This window comes from Callithrix jacchus, chromosome 5 (assembly GCF_049354715.1).
Source record: "Callithrix jacchus isolate 240 chromosome 5, calJac240_pri, whole genome shotgun sequence".
Taxonomy (NCBI): domain Eukaryota; kingdom Metazoa; phylum Chordata; class Mammalia; order Primates; family Cebidae; genus Callithrix; species Callithrix jacchus.
The window spans coordinates 73,569,518-73,583,169 of record NC_133506.1 but is presented as its reverse complement, the minus strand read 5'-3'; positions in this window follow the sequence as shown (position 1 = coordinate 73,583,169).

The window sequence follows — 13,652 nt, the reverse complement described above, 5'->3', positions numbered from 1 at the left end:
AACTGACCTTAAAAAGACTGTTAAGCCGGCCGGACACGGTGGCTCACGCCTGTAATCCCAGCACTTTGGGAGGCCAAGGCGGGCGGATCACCTGAGGTCGGGAGTTCAAGACCAGCCAGACCAACATGGAGAAACCCCATCTCTACTAAAAACACAAAATTAGCTGGGCATGGTGGCGTATGCCTGTGATCCCAGCTACTTGGGAGGCTGAGGCAGGAGAATCGCTTGAACCTGGGAGGCAGAGGTTGCAGTGAACTAAGGTTGCGCCATTGTACTCTTGCCTGGGCAGCAAGAATGAAACTCTGTCTCAAAAACAAAACAAAACAAAACAAAACAAAAGACTGTTAAGCTGTTTTTTTGTTTTTCTTTTTAGGTTATAGAAGTAATACATTCTATTAGTAAAAAATGTTTTAAATGCCACACACACATACACACATACATATACACATACACAGATACAAACACACACAAACACAAACATACAAAAACATACATACACGCAAACACATACCCACACACGAGTGTCCTCTCAGTCCTCGCTTGTCTCCCCAGAATCCATCCTTTCATGTGTCCCATCAGAGCCCTTCCTGTGTACATGCTTAGTTGGAGTATTCTGTGTCGTGATATAGCTTGCCTGTTCCACTTGACAGTACTCATGGACACTGATCTAATCTATGCCATTACCTGACAGGTGTTACCTCCTTGAACTTAGCAGCTGTAGAGAATTCCAAAGTAAGGATGTGCCATATATTATGGAATCATTCTCTGTGGTGGGCAAATGGCCGCCACTTTTGTTTCTTTGTTTGCCTATAGAATGTTTCAAAGGAATTTTTTGCTTTTAAGCTTGTGATAGGTCAAGACTTCCCAGTTTTCAGTTGCAAAATTTTCTAGGATTGCCCCTTCAAAATGTTCATGATTGGCATTAAATTAAAAAAATATTGAAAATAGTCTGGGCACATTGGTTCACGCCTGTAATCTCAGGATTTTGAGAGGCTGAGGTGGTGGATCGCCTGAGTTAAGACTAGCCTGGGCAATATGGTGAAACCCTGTCTGTACAACACACACACACACGCGCGCGCGCGCACGCGCACACGCGCACGCTGGGTGTGGTGGTGCATGCCTGCAGTCCCAATTGCTTGGGAGGCTGAGATGGGAGGATAGTTTGAGCTCAGGAAATTGAGGCTGTAGGAAGCTATGATTGCACCACTACACTGCAGCCTGGGTGGAGAGCGAGGTCCTGTCTCAAAAAATAAATGATGGAAGTAATAATGTACACATTCTAAAGTTTCATAGGGCTAGAATTTTTACAGAAAACTAGAAATTTTATAAAGTATGTAAAACTAGAAATATAAAGTCTATAAGACCAGAGGTTTTACAGGGCAATAGGTCACTTGAACGGCCCCCTTTGGCTTCTCTTGCTGCCTGGAGAAACTGCTTTTGGTGGTTCTAGCTGTTTCTTCTAGTACTGACATCTGCGGTTCTAAGTAAGACACACAGACTGCTACTTCTCTTTTTATTAGTTGCAGACATTAGTCACTATCATGTAAATGAGGTAAAATCATCCAATTTAGTCTACAATTTGTATTTAAATACTACTTTAACGTGTATCAGTTGTACCAGTAACAATATTGTTCCTGCTGAGTCAACTCCCATAATCTGATTACATTTCCTTTCTTGCACAACTCTTATTTCTTCTGAAATCAGAATGAAAAGTGTTCCATTTAAAACATTTGCCTCATATTCTTTGAACTTATTGCTGAGTCTTCCTGAACTGTAAAAAGCTTGACAATATCATTTTTCCAGTTGTGCAAGCCAGTCCTATAATCAGTATTTAGCTGTACTCGGTGTTCTTTTTCCTAGAGCTAGAGATGTGATTCCAAGTTTTATGGGGTCTGAGGTGTAGACAATTATTCTCTGTAAGAATAATGACAATATTATGGATATAAAATTAAGCATAAAATTACCATTTATTTAAATTAGAAAAAAAAATCACAAATTTAAAAAGCAGAAAGATACCTGGAACATCACAGAATCTAGAAAATGCTATTTTAAATAAATATATATATATAAATTGTGTGTGTACGTATACATATATACGTACACACACACACACACACACACACACACACACACATATATTTTGAGACAAGGTCTTGCTCTGTCACCCTGGCTGGAACACAGTGGCATGATCATGGTGTGATATAGCTAACTTAAGTTGGAACCTGTATACTGCCATCTTATAAAAGACAAAAATGTTTCCATTCTCCTCAAGGACTGCTAACCTTGGTTTCTGTAAATTGCTAGATCATTTGCAGGATGCAAAGAGAGGTAAAGCTGCATACCTTCTCTTATCTGCCAGAATTGCTGGCCTTTGTTTCCCAGAGTAAGCACCCCCAGATCATTCCATCCTGGCGCCAAGCAACTGAAAATCTATGGATCCCACCCCTACCCAGACGATGTGTAAATGAATGCTAATCTTAGCATCTGTGAACCCTTAAATAACAATCAGAATGTCAAATAGTCCTCTGGCCCTCCTCTCCGCCCAGAAGGTGATTTGAATCCACTGGCCCTCGGAATTTCTGAAGCCCCTCACTCTCGTCTTAGCCTGGGAGGGATTGACAGCTTTCATTCCCATCTCACTCCCAAAGTGGTTTTGCGGGTATAAAAAGGTCTTGTCTCTCTTCTTTCGGGGCCACGGGTTGGAGAGATGTGAGTCCTCCGTGGTCGCTGGCAGTAAACCCTGCGGTTTGGCATACTTTTGTTCTGGTGTTGACTTTCTGTGCTGAGTTCAATGCAACAATGGCTCTCTGCAGCCTCAAACACCTGGGCCAAAGTGATCCTCCCACTTCAGCCTCCCAAGTAGCTGGGACTATAGGTGCATACCACCGCACCTGGCTAATTTTTAAATTTTAAATAAAGACAGGGTCTCACTACACTGAGTTTGAGATCAGAAGGCCTTCTGGTTGAAGACCAGTTTGAAACTCCTGGTCTCAGACTCCTTTGCTGCTCAAGTGATCCACCTGCCTCGGCCTCCCACAGTGCTGAGTTTCCATGTGTGGTTATGGGTAGTTGGGCATGAGCAGGCAGGAGGGGGCTTTCCTAGCCACTAGGAATGTCAGGTGATGGTTCAGCAATGATCACATTGCCTCTCTAAAAGTGATAAATTGGCAACTGGTGGTGTCAGGAGAGGCCATTTACCGAGGGTCGACACCTGTTGCACTAAAGTGTCAATTGGATACAGATTCCAGGGAGAAGCAACTTCCCGGGCATGCACATTAAGAGACAAAATGGGCCAGGCGGGGTGGCTCACGCCTGTAATCCCAGCACTTTGGGAGGCCAAGGTGGGCGGATCACGAGGTCAGGAGTTTGAGACCAGGTTGGCCAATATGGTGAAACTCCATCGCTACTAGAAATACAAAATATTAGCTGCCTGTAGTCCCAGCTACTTGGGAGGCTGAGGCAGAAGAATCGCTTGAACCTGGGAGGCAGAGGCTGCAGTGAGCTGAGATTGCGCCACTGCACTCCAGCCTGGGCAACAAAACGAGGCTCTGTCTCAAAAAAAAAAAAAAAAAAAAAGCCAAAATGGCGTACTATGACCTTCTGGGGCACTCCACTGGGAAAAGGAAGAAAGCCTCAGATGGGTGTGTGTACAACTTCCTAAACCAACTGGGTGTGCTCACCTCCCCAGGGTAAGGTGGGTGCATGGGGGCAGCCACCTTAAGGGAAGAATCATGGGAAAGGAGCCAGCCTAGAAAGTCCCTAGATCAATGTTAAACGTCAAGCTTGTTCTTCAAGTAGCCGGCTTGGGTCTCTTCCAAATGTACTTTCCTTTTCTGTTCTAAAGCTTTTAAAATAAGCTTCCACTCCTTCTCTGAAATTTGCCTTGGTCTCTTTTTCTGCCTTATGCCCCTCAGTCAAATTCCTTCTTCTGAAGAGGCAAGAATTGAGGTTGCTGCAGACCTGTAAGGATTCACCGCTCATAACCTGGTCACCTGCCACGAGTGACAGTGTGAGCCACTGCGCTGCTCTTATAATATTTTAATAATTAATCTTTCAACATTCCTCAAAAACCCACCCCTGCCTTTTGCTGCATACTGTTTGCTTCTGCATATTACAAACTCATTTTCTTTTACTTTTCTTTTCTTTTTTTCTTTTTTTTTTTTTGAGACAGAGTCTCGCCCTGTTGCCGGGGCTGGAGCGCAGTGGTGCAATCTCTGTTTACTGCAACCTTCGCCTCCCAAGTTCAAGTGATTCTCCTCACTCAGCCTCCTGAGTAGCTGGTATTACAGGCACCTGCCATTACATCTGGCCAATTTTGGATTTTTAGTAGAGACGGGGTTTCACCATGTTAGCCAGGCTGGTCTTGAACTCTGGATCTCCAGTGATCCACCTGCCTCGGCCTCCCAAAGTGCTGGTGGGATTACAAGTGTGAGCCACTGTGCCTGGCCTTCTCATTTTCTAATTGAGATTTTTTTTTTTTTTACTGTTGAGTTTTGATAAGTCATTGTATATTACAGGTACTAACCCTTTGTTGAACATGTGGTTTGCAAATATTTTCTACAAGTCTGTAGCTTGTCATTTTATCCTCTTAACAAAAACTCATTTCCAAATAGGATAAATAACATCTTGGCAGGTCCAATTAAGGAACTGAGAAAAGTGACATGACCACAGGAAATAGGAAGTTTAAATGACAGTTTTTCTGTTTTTATTTGGCTGGATTCCCAAAGTTGAGAATGATTGTTGATAAGGGTCTATTTAAAACAGGCTCATGCCTGTAATCCCAGCACTTTGGGAGGCCAAGGTGGGTGGATCACCTGAGGTCAGGAGTTCGAAACCAGCCTGACCAACATGGAGAAACCCCCATCTCTACTAAAAATACAAAATTAGCTGGGCATGGTGGTGCATGCCTATAATCCCAGCTGCTTGAGAGGCAGAAGCAGGAGAATCGCTTGAACCTGGGAGGCGGAGGTTGTGGTGAGGTGAGATCACCCCATTGCACTCCAGCCTGGGCAACAAGAGCAAAACTCCGTCTCAAAGAAAAAAAAAAGGCCAGTGTTGGATGCTTTCTGTGAAGTCCACCTTGACTGTCACAACAGCACAGATGGCCGGCTCCATTTCCTTATATTCTTCTCTCCCCTGCCTAAGCCCTTGAGGAGAACTGAGAAGAGGAGGAAAAGAAAGAAAAGGAGGAACAGAACAGCCCATGACTCCAGTCCTGGCTTCTCTCGTGCAGTTTCTGAGATGATTCTTATGAAAGCAATTCATTAAAAGGGTTCTTTGGAGAACTGGACAGGAGAATGGGGAAGCGGGAAGAGGAAGGGAAGGAAGTCCAGTGCCTGTGAGATAGAAGCTAACTGTGAGAGGCGGGTTCTTGTGAAAGGAATTCAGGAAGTGCTTGAAGGCAAGTCTTGCGTTGTTGGTGGTGGTGTAACTTTAGCTCGATCCCACTGGGGAGCATTAGAATCAGTGTAGGTCACATCTCAGAATTGCCCCCATTAGGAACAGGGGAGCTGGAGGACTCACACCTCAAAACCTAACAGTCAGGGGTTAACATCCATTCCAAGACTTCCTGCCTTCTGGGTTCCCCCAAGAGGCATGTGCTAGCAGCTTGAGGGCAGTCCTCTGACACAGAGACACTGGTGCTGATTGTTTTTTTTTTTTTTTTTTGTGCTGATTGTTAAGAATGCAATCGGCTGGAGACCGGGCTCTGTGGCTCAGGCCTGTAATCACAGCACTTTGGGAGGCCAAGGTGGGCTGATCACAAGGTCAGGAGATGGAGACCACCCTGGCTAACATGGTGAAACCCCTCTCTACTAAAAATACACACACACACACACACACACACACACACACACACACACACACAATTAGCCGGGCGTGGTGGTGTGCGCCTGCAGTCCCAGCTACTCAGGTAACTGAGGCAGGAGAATTGCTTGAACCTGGGAGGTGGAGGTTGAAGTGAACCGAGATCGTGCTACTGCACTCCAGCCTGGGTGACAGAGTGAGACTCCGACTCAAAAAAAACCTATAAATGCATATTGAATTTTGTCTAATGCCTTCTCTGCATGAGTTGATACAATTATGCAGTTTTTCTTCTTAGATTGTTAATATGGTGGGTTACATTAATTGATTTCTGAATATGGAACCAGTCTTTCAGGCCTGAGATAAGCCCTGCTTAGTTGTAGTGTGTTATTCTTTCATGCATTGCTAGGTTCCACCTGCTAATATTTTGTTGAGATTTTTATGTCTGTGTTCATGAGAGATACTGGTCTGTAGTTTTCTTTTCTTGTATCACGTTTGTCTGCTTTCAGTGTCAGAGCAAATGCTAGCCTAATAAATGAGTTGGGGAGTGGTCCCTCTTTCTCTATTTTCTTGAAGAGATTGTATAAAATTGGTGTTATTTTATCTTTAAATGTGTGGTAGAATTCTCTAGTTAAGCCATCTGGGCTGATGATTTCTTTTTTGGAAGGTTTTAAACTATGAATTCAATTTCTTTCTTTCTTTGAGAAAGTGTCTCTATTGCCTAGGCTGGAGCTCAGTGGTGCAATGATAGCTCACTGCAGCCTTGACCTCCTGCAGTGGCTGTACAGCTGGTGGGTGTTCAGCTGAGGTCACTGCCCACCTCAGCCTCCCGAGTAGCTGGGGCCACAGATGCACCCCACCACGCCAGGCTAATTTTTGTATTTTTTGTAGACATGAAGTTTCGCCAGGTTGCCCAGGCTGGTCTCAAACTCCTGAGCTCAAGTGATCCTCCGGCCTCGGCCTCCCAAAGTGCTGGGATTACAGGCACGTGCCACCATGCCTGGCTAATTTTTTGTTTTTGAGATGCAGTCTCACTCTGTCACCAGGCTGGAGTGCAACTTGGCTCACTGCAACTTCTGCCTCCCAAGTTCAAGCAATTCTCCTGCCTCAGCCTCCCAAGTAGCTGGGACTACAGGCACGTGCTACCATGCCTGGCTAATTTTTGTATATTTAGTAGAGACAGGGTTTCACCATGTTGGCCAGGGTGGTCTCCATCTCTTGACCTTGGGATCCAGCTGCCTTGGCCTCCCAAAGTGCTGGAATTACAGGTGTGAGCCACCGTGCCCAGCCTCAATTTCTTTATATTTTAGAACGATTCAGTTTATTTACTCTTGGGTAAATTTTGGTAATTAGTGGTTTTTGAGGCATTGTTACAAATTACTGACATTTTGTGCATATTCATAATGGTCTGGAATCAGATGCTTGGTGCCGCAAAGGAAAATCTGCACTGAGACAAAGGATCTTTCAGCAACGCAGGTTTTACTTCCTGCGCTGCAGGGAGGGTGCTCGCTAGCCATCTTGCCACGAGAGTACAACAAACAAAGGAAAACACACAAAAATTTATCCCTTACACATTTGGGGTCGTCCTTACTGCTGTGTCTGGTCTCCCTTGGCTGGAGCCAGACCTCACAATCTAAACTAAACCCCGATTGGCTAATAACTTAAAACTCTTCTAAACAGGTAAAAGCAATGGTGAGCTGGGACACGCCTGTGAGCACCCCCAGCACAGGTATCTTGGTTAAAGTACAAGGACATAGAATGTTCTACGTGCCTGTAAGCATGGCATGTCTAACAGGATAGGGTTTAACAAAGAGTTATTAGCATACTTAACGATTTATTCTTTAAGGAGAAGGGAAACTTTAAAGAGGAAGTTGTTTACTTCCCACAAATATTATCCTTTTAATCTCTTCGGGTTTGTAGTAAAATCCCCTCTTTAATTCTTAGTGATAGTATTTTGTGGTGTCTGCTTTTTTTCTTCTTCATCAGTTTTGCTAGAGGTTTATCAATTGTATTGATCATTTCAAGTAAGCAGATTTTGGTTTTGTCGATTTTCTCTACTGTTTTTCTGTTTTTAGCTTCACTGACACCTGCTCTTATCTTTGTTATTTTCTTTCTTCTGCTTGTTTGGGGTTTGTTTTGTGTTTCTTTTTTTAATTTTGTAAGGGAGGAGCTTAGGCTATTCACTTAAGAGACCTTTCTTCTTTTTAACATAAGCATTTTATATTATAAATTTCTCTCTAAATGGCTAGGTGTGATGGCTCACGCCTGTAATCCCAGAACTTTTGGAGGCTGAGAACTTTGGATCATTTGAGGTCAGAAGTTTGAGACCAGCCAGCCAACATGGTGAAAACCTCATCTCTACCAAAAATACAAAAATTAGCCAGACATGGTGATGTGTAATCCCAGCTACCCAGGAGGCTGAGGCGGGAGAATTGCTGGAATCTGGGAGGTGGAGGCTGCAGTGAGCAAAGATTGTGTCACTGCACTCCAGCCTGGGTGACAGAGTGAGACTCTATCTAAAAAAAAATTGGGCAACAGGCCCCTGAGGCTCTGCCATTTTTTTTCCTATCTATTTTTTCTCCGTTGCTCAGAGACACTCTTAGGGAGCGTCTATTGATACATCTTAAGGTTCACCAACTCCTTTATTATTCCATTCTGCTCTAGGTTCAACCATCAAGTTTTTGTTTCAACTATTGTACCTTTTAATTTTAACATTTTTATTTTTTAATTTAAAAAAATTCTACTTATTTAATTTTTTTGGGTCTTGCTATGTTGCCCAGGCTAGAGTGCAGTGGTGTGACCATGGCTCATTGCAGCCTTGACCTCCTGGCCTTGAGCAATCCTCTCACCTTAGCTTTCTCAATAGCTGGGACTACAGGTGCATGCCACCATGCCCAGCTAATTTTTTATTTTTTTTCATAGAGAGAGAGGTTTGCACTATGTTGCCCAGGCTGGTCTTGAACTCATGGGCTCAAGTGACTCTCCTGCCTTGGGCTCCAAAAGTGCTGGGATTACAGGCATGAGCCACTGCACATGGCCTGTTTTAACATTTTTATTTGGTTCTTCTTTATAGCCTCTACTTGTTTATTTTTTTTTCTTTTTGAGATGGAGTCTTGCCCTGCCACCCAGGCTGGAGTGCAGTCATGATCTTGGCTCATTGCAACCTCTGGCTCCTGGGTTCCAGCAATTCTCCTTCTTCAGCCTCCTGAGTAGATGAGTTTACAGGTGTCCACCACCACACCCAGCTAATTTTTATATTTTTAGTAGAGATGGGATTTCTCCACGTTGACCAGGCTGGTCTCAAACTCCTGACCTCAGGTGATCGGCCTACCTTGGCCTCCCAAAGTACTGGGATTACTGGCATGAGCCACTGCACCTGGCCTAGAGCCTCTATTTCTTCACCAAGGCTTTCTAGCTTTCTATTTTTAACATTTGCTTCAAGAGTGTTATCAATGGCTCATTCAAGCATTCTTATAATATCTGATTTAAAGTCTGTCAGAGAATTTTGACATCGTTGTCATCTTGGGATTGCCCTTTACCCTCAGGTCAAACTTTTAGTTGTTATTTACATATCAAATGATTTTGGATTGTATTCTGGACATTTTATTTTAGTTTTGAGATGGAGTCTTGCTCTGTCACCCAGGCTGGAGTGCAATGGCATGATCTCGGCTCACTGCAACCTCGACCTCCCAAGTAGCTGGGATTACAGGTGCATACCGCCATGCCCAGCTAATTTTTGTATTTTTAGTAGAGACGTGGTTTCACCATGTTGGCCAGGCTAGTCTTGAACTCCTGACCTCAGGTGATCCACCCACCTTGGCCTCCCAAGTGCTGAGATTACAGGCATGAGCCACTGGATCCAACCTATTCTGGACATTTTAAATGTTAAATTATGAGATTCTAGGTCTTGTTTAAATTCTATAGAGAACGTTGATATTTTTGTTTAGCAGACAATTGACCTGGTTGGGTCGAGGCTGTATGTTCCAACACACCTCTGTAGGCTATGGTTCCAATGTCAGTTCAGTTCTAAGGCCTTTTGATATGTCATGTTCTCTTCTGGTTTTTTAGACCTCTTTAGGTCCGTCATGGCTGTGTGCCACTCAGTGGTTAGTGTGGAAAGTAAGCAGTAGTTTATTAGTTTAGATCTCAAAGCCTTTAGGATGCTAATTAGGATAAGATCCTTACAAAAAGGGCTCCATAGTTAGTCCTGGAGTTCATCTACAACTTCATGGCATAGCTTTCCAAGCACACATATCTTCCTGGTCTCCCTAGTACCCTCTGGTTTCCTGCAGCTCCTCTTTTTGGGTCTACTGTGAGAAACCCGAAGGTCTAAATGGAGGAAGGGCACAGAGAGGGAAAAAAAAAAAAAGAAAACCATTAACAACACAATGGTATTCACAATTTATTAGACCTTAGGCCAAAACTTTAAGGAAAGTTCCTCTCCCTTAGAGTTTTGGCCTCTGATGGCCCCAGTTATGCCACTACTGCCATTGCTGCCATGAGATTGAGCATGGACATGGGCACAAGAAAAGAAAGGGGCGGGGGAAGCCCACAGGAGATTTCTGTATATCCTGTGTGTTAGGAGTTTCTATTTCTAGGCCTCCAGCTAGACCTAGAGAGCATTTCCTGGAGCCCCCTCTATCTATGCCACCGTGTTCATTTCTAGAATTTTGGCCATGCTGAACTCAGGTTGGGGAACAGTAGAAGAAATAATGGTAAACTCACTGCCAATTCAGTGGTACTTCAAATTCTGATGTTTTTCTACAACAAACATATTACGATTCATTTTTCAGGGTTTTCAAAAAGCTGATGCATATGTTCTACCCACCTTTTAGAGTTGTATTCAGTGGGAGAGAAAGGGTGGAATGTGTTTATGTCATTTTACCTGGAACTGGAAGCCCTCAGTAAATGTTTAAAAGCTCAGAATAATACATTCTCTATGATCAAAATGGAATGAAATATTAAATATGTTAAAATCAATAACAAAAAAGTAGAAAAAATCTCAAATATTTTGAAATTAATACACCTCTAAACCACCTATGGATCAAAAAAGAAATCACAAGATAAATTAGAAACTATTTTTAACTGAATGAAAATGAGGGCTGGGCACGGTGGCTCATGCCTATAATCCTAGCACTTTGGGAGGCTGAGGCAGGCAGATCATGAGGTCAGGAGATTGAGACCATCTCGGCCAACATGGTGGAACCCAAACATGGCTTAGATGAAATTTTACAACATTCAGTGCTTATACTAGAAAAGAAAAAGGGCCAAAAATAAAAGAATCTAAGCTTTTACCTTAAGAGACCAGAAAAAGGTGTTTATATCTAAAATATGAAAATGAAGAAAATAAGAGCAGAAATCAATGAAATAAAAAACAAAAATAAGGAAAATTAATGATACCAGAAATGGTTTTTGAAAAGATCAATAAAATTGATAAAAGTTAGATTGATTGTAAAAAAGCATGAAGACACAAATTGTCAGTGCTGTCCAGGCACGGTGGCTCATGCCTGTAATCTCAGCACTTTGGGAGGCTGAGGTGGGCAGATTACTTAAAGTCAGGAGTTTGAGACAGCCTGGCCAACGTGTGAAATCCCATTTCTACTAAAAATAGAAAAATTAGCTGGGCATGGTGGCGCACCCTTATAATCCTAGCTACTTGGAAGACTGAGGCATAAGAATTGCTTGAACCTCATAGCCAGAGGTTGCAGTGAGCTGAGATCGTGCCACTGCACTCCAGCCGGGGCAACAGAGTGAGACTCTGTCTCAAAAACAAACAAACAACAAAACCCCAAATTGCCAGTGTCAAGAATTAAAGAGGCCAGGCTCATACCTGTAATCCCGGCATTTTGGGAGGCAGAGGCGAGTGGATCACCTGAGGTCAGGAGTTTGAGACCAGCCTGGTGAAACTCTGTCTCTAGTGAAAAATAAAACATTAGCTGGATGTGGTGGCACATGCCTGTAGTCCCAGCTACTTGGGAGGCTGAGGCAGGAGAATTGCTTGCACCCAGGAGGTGGAGGTTGCAGTGAGCCAAGATTGCACCACTGCACTCCAGCCTGGGAGACAGAGTGAGATTCCGTCTCAAAAAAAAAAAAAAAAAGAAGAAGAATTAAAGAATGTAAATACAGATCCTACATACATCAAGAGGATAAAATGAACAACTTTTGCCAATAAATTTGCTCATAAATAGAAGAAAATGGACTGATTACTTGAGAGATACACATTACCAAAACTAAAAAAGCAATAGGAAATCTGAAAAGACCTATCTGAATTCAAATAAATTCACAGTTTAATCTTTCAACAAAGAAAATATCCAGTTTCAGATGACTTCTCTGATGAATTCATCAAATGTGTAGGTAAAAATAATTAATTAAATGGAGAAAAGTATTTTCAATAAGTGGTGCTTCAACATGTATATATATGAAAAAATTGAATTCATAATGATCATAGACACACATAAAAGCTGAAACTATAAAAATTATAAAAGAAAACACAGGCTAGGCATGATGGCTCACACCTGTAATCCTAGTACCTTGGGAGGCTGAGGTGGGAGGATTGCTTGAGGCCAGGAGTTTGAGCAGGCTGGGCAACAATAGTGCCCAGCTATGTGGTTGCTATAAAATAGAATATTTAACTGGTGTGGTCGTGCATGCCTGTAGTCCAAGCTACTTTAGGAGGCTGAGGTGGGAGGATCACTTGACCCCAGGAGTTCAAGTCTGCAGTGAGCCTGACTGTGTCACTGCACTCTCGCCTGGGTGACAGAGCAAGACCTAGTTATCTTGAAAAAAAAATTTTTTTTTTAAATGGACAAGAGGTTTGAATGTATACTTCACAAAAGAAGATATCCAAATGACCCGTAAATCTATGAAAAGATGTTCAGTATCATTAGTGATCAGGGAAATGCATATTAAACCCAAAATGAGACACCATTACAGCACTATTAGAATAAATAAAATTTAAAAGTCTGAAAATATCAACTATGGGCATGAATGTGTAATAACTGGAAATCTCATACATTGTTTTTAGAAAGGTATAATAGAAATATATTGGAAAATAGTTTGGGAGTTTCTTATAAAGTTCAATACATATTTACCATATAATCCAGTAATTCCCCATTGAGAGAAATGAACAAACATGGCTACATAAAGACTTGTACCAAATGTTCATAGTAGCAAATGTTGATAATGGCCAGAATCTGGAAACAACACAAATGTCTATCAACAGGTGTGTGGATAAATAAATTGTGATACATGCATGCAATGGAATATCACTCAGCAATAAAAAGAGTGGACTACATACAATATTTGCAACAACACAGATGAATCTGAAAAACATGATGAGTGAAAGAGCCAGACCCCAAAAATGTACATAGTGTATTATTACATTTATTTGAAACTCTAAAAAAAGGAAAACCTAATTTACAATGACAGAATGCAGATCTTTGGTTATCTCAGGACAGGGATCAGGGTCATTGAGTGAGAAGTGGCACAATGGAAATTTTAGAGTGGTGGAAATATTTTTGATCTTGATTATGTTGGGGAATTACTGGATTATATGGTAAATATGTGGAGGTTGCAGTGAGCCGAGATCGCGCCATTGCGCTCCATCCTGGGGTACAGATAAATCTGTGCGCTGATTCTCTTGGATTTTTAAAGTAGACAATCATCATTTACCCATAATGACCGTTTTCTTTCCCTTTTAACCTTCACATGCTTCAGTCACTTGTCTTTCTGTGTGGTCTGGTAGAATCTCATGGAGAACTGGTGGCATAAGCGTGCTTTCTCTTGTTTCTAGCTTAAAAAAAAATCCTGACCAGTAAAGGTTCTAGGAGAGGGTAAGAATTCACGACAAA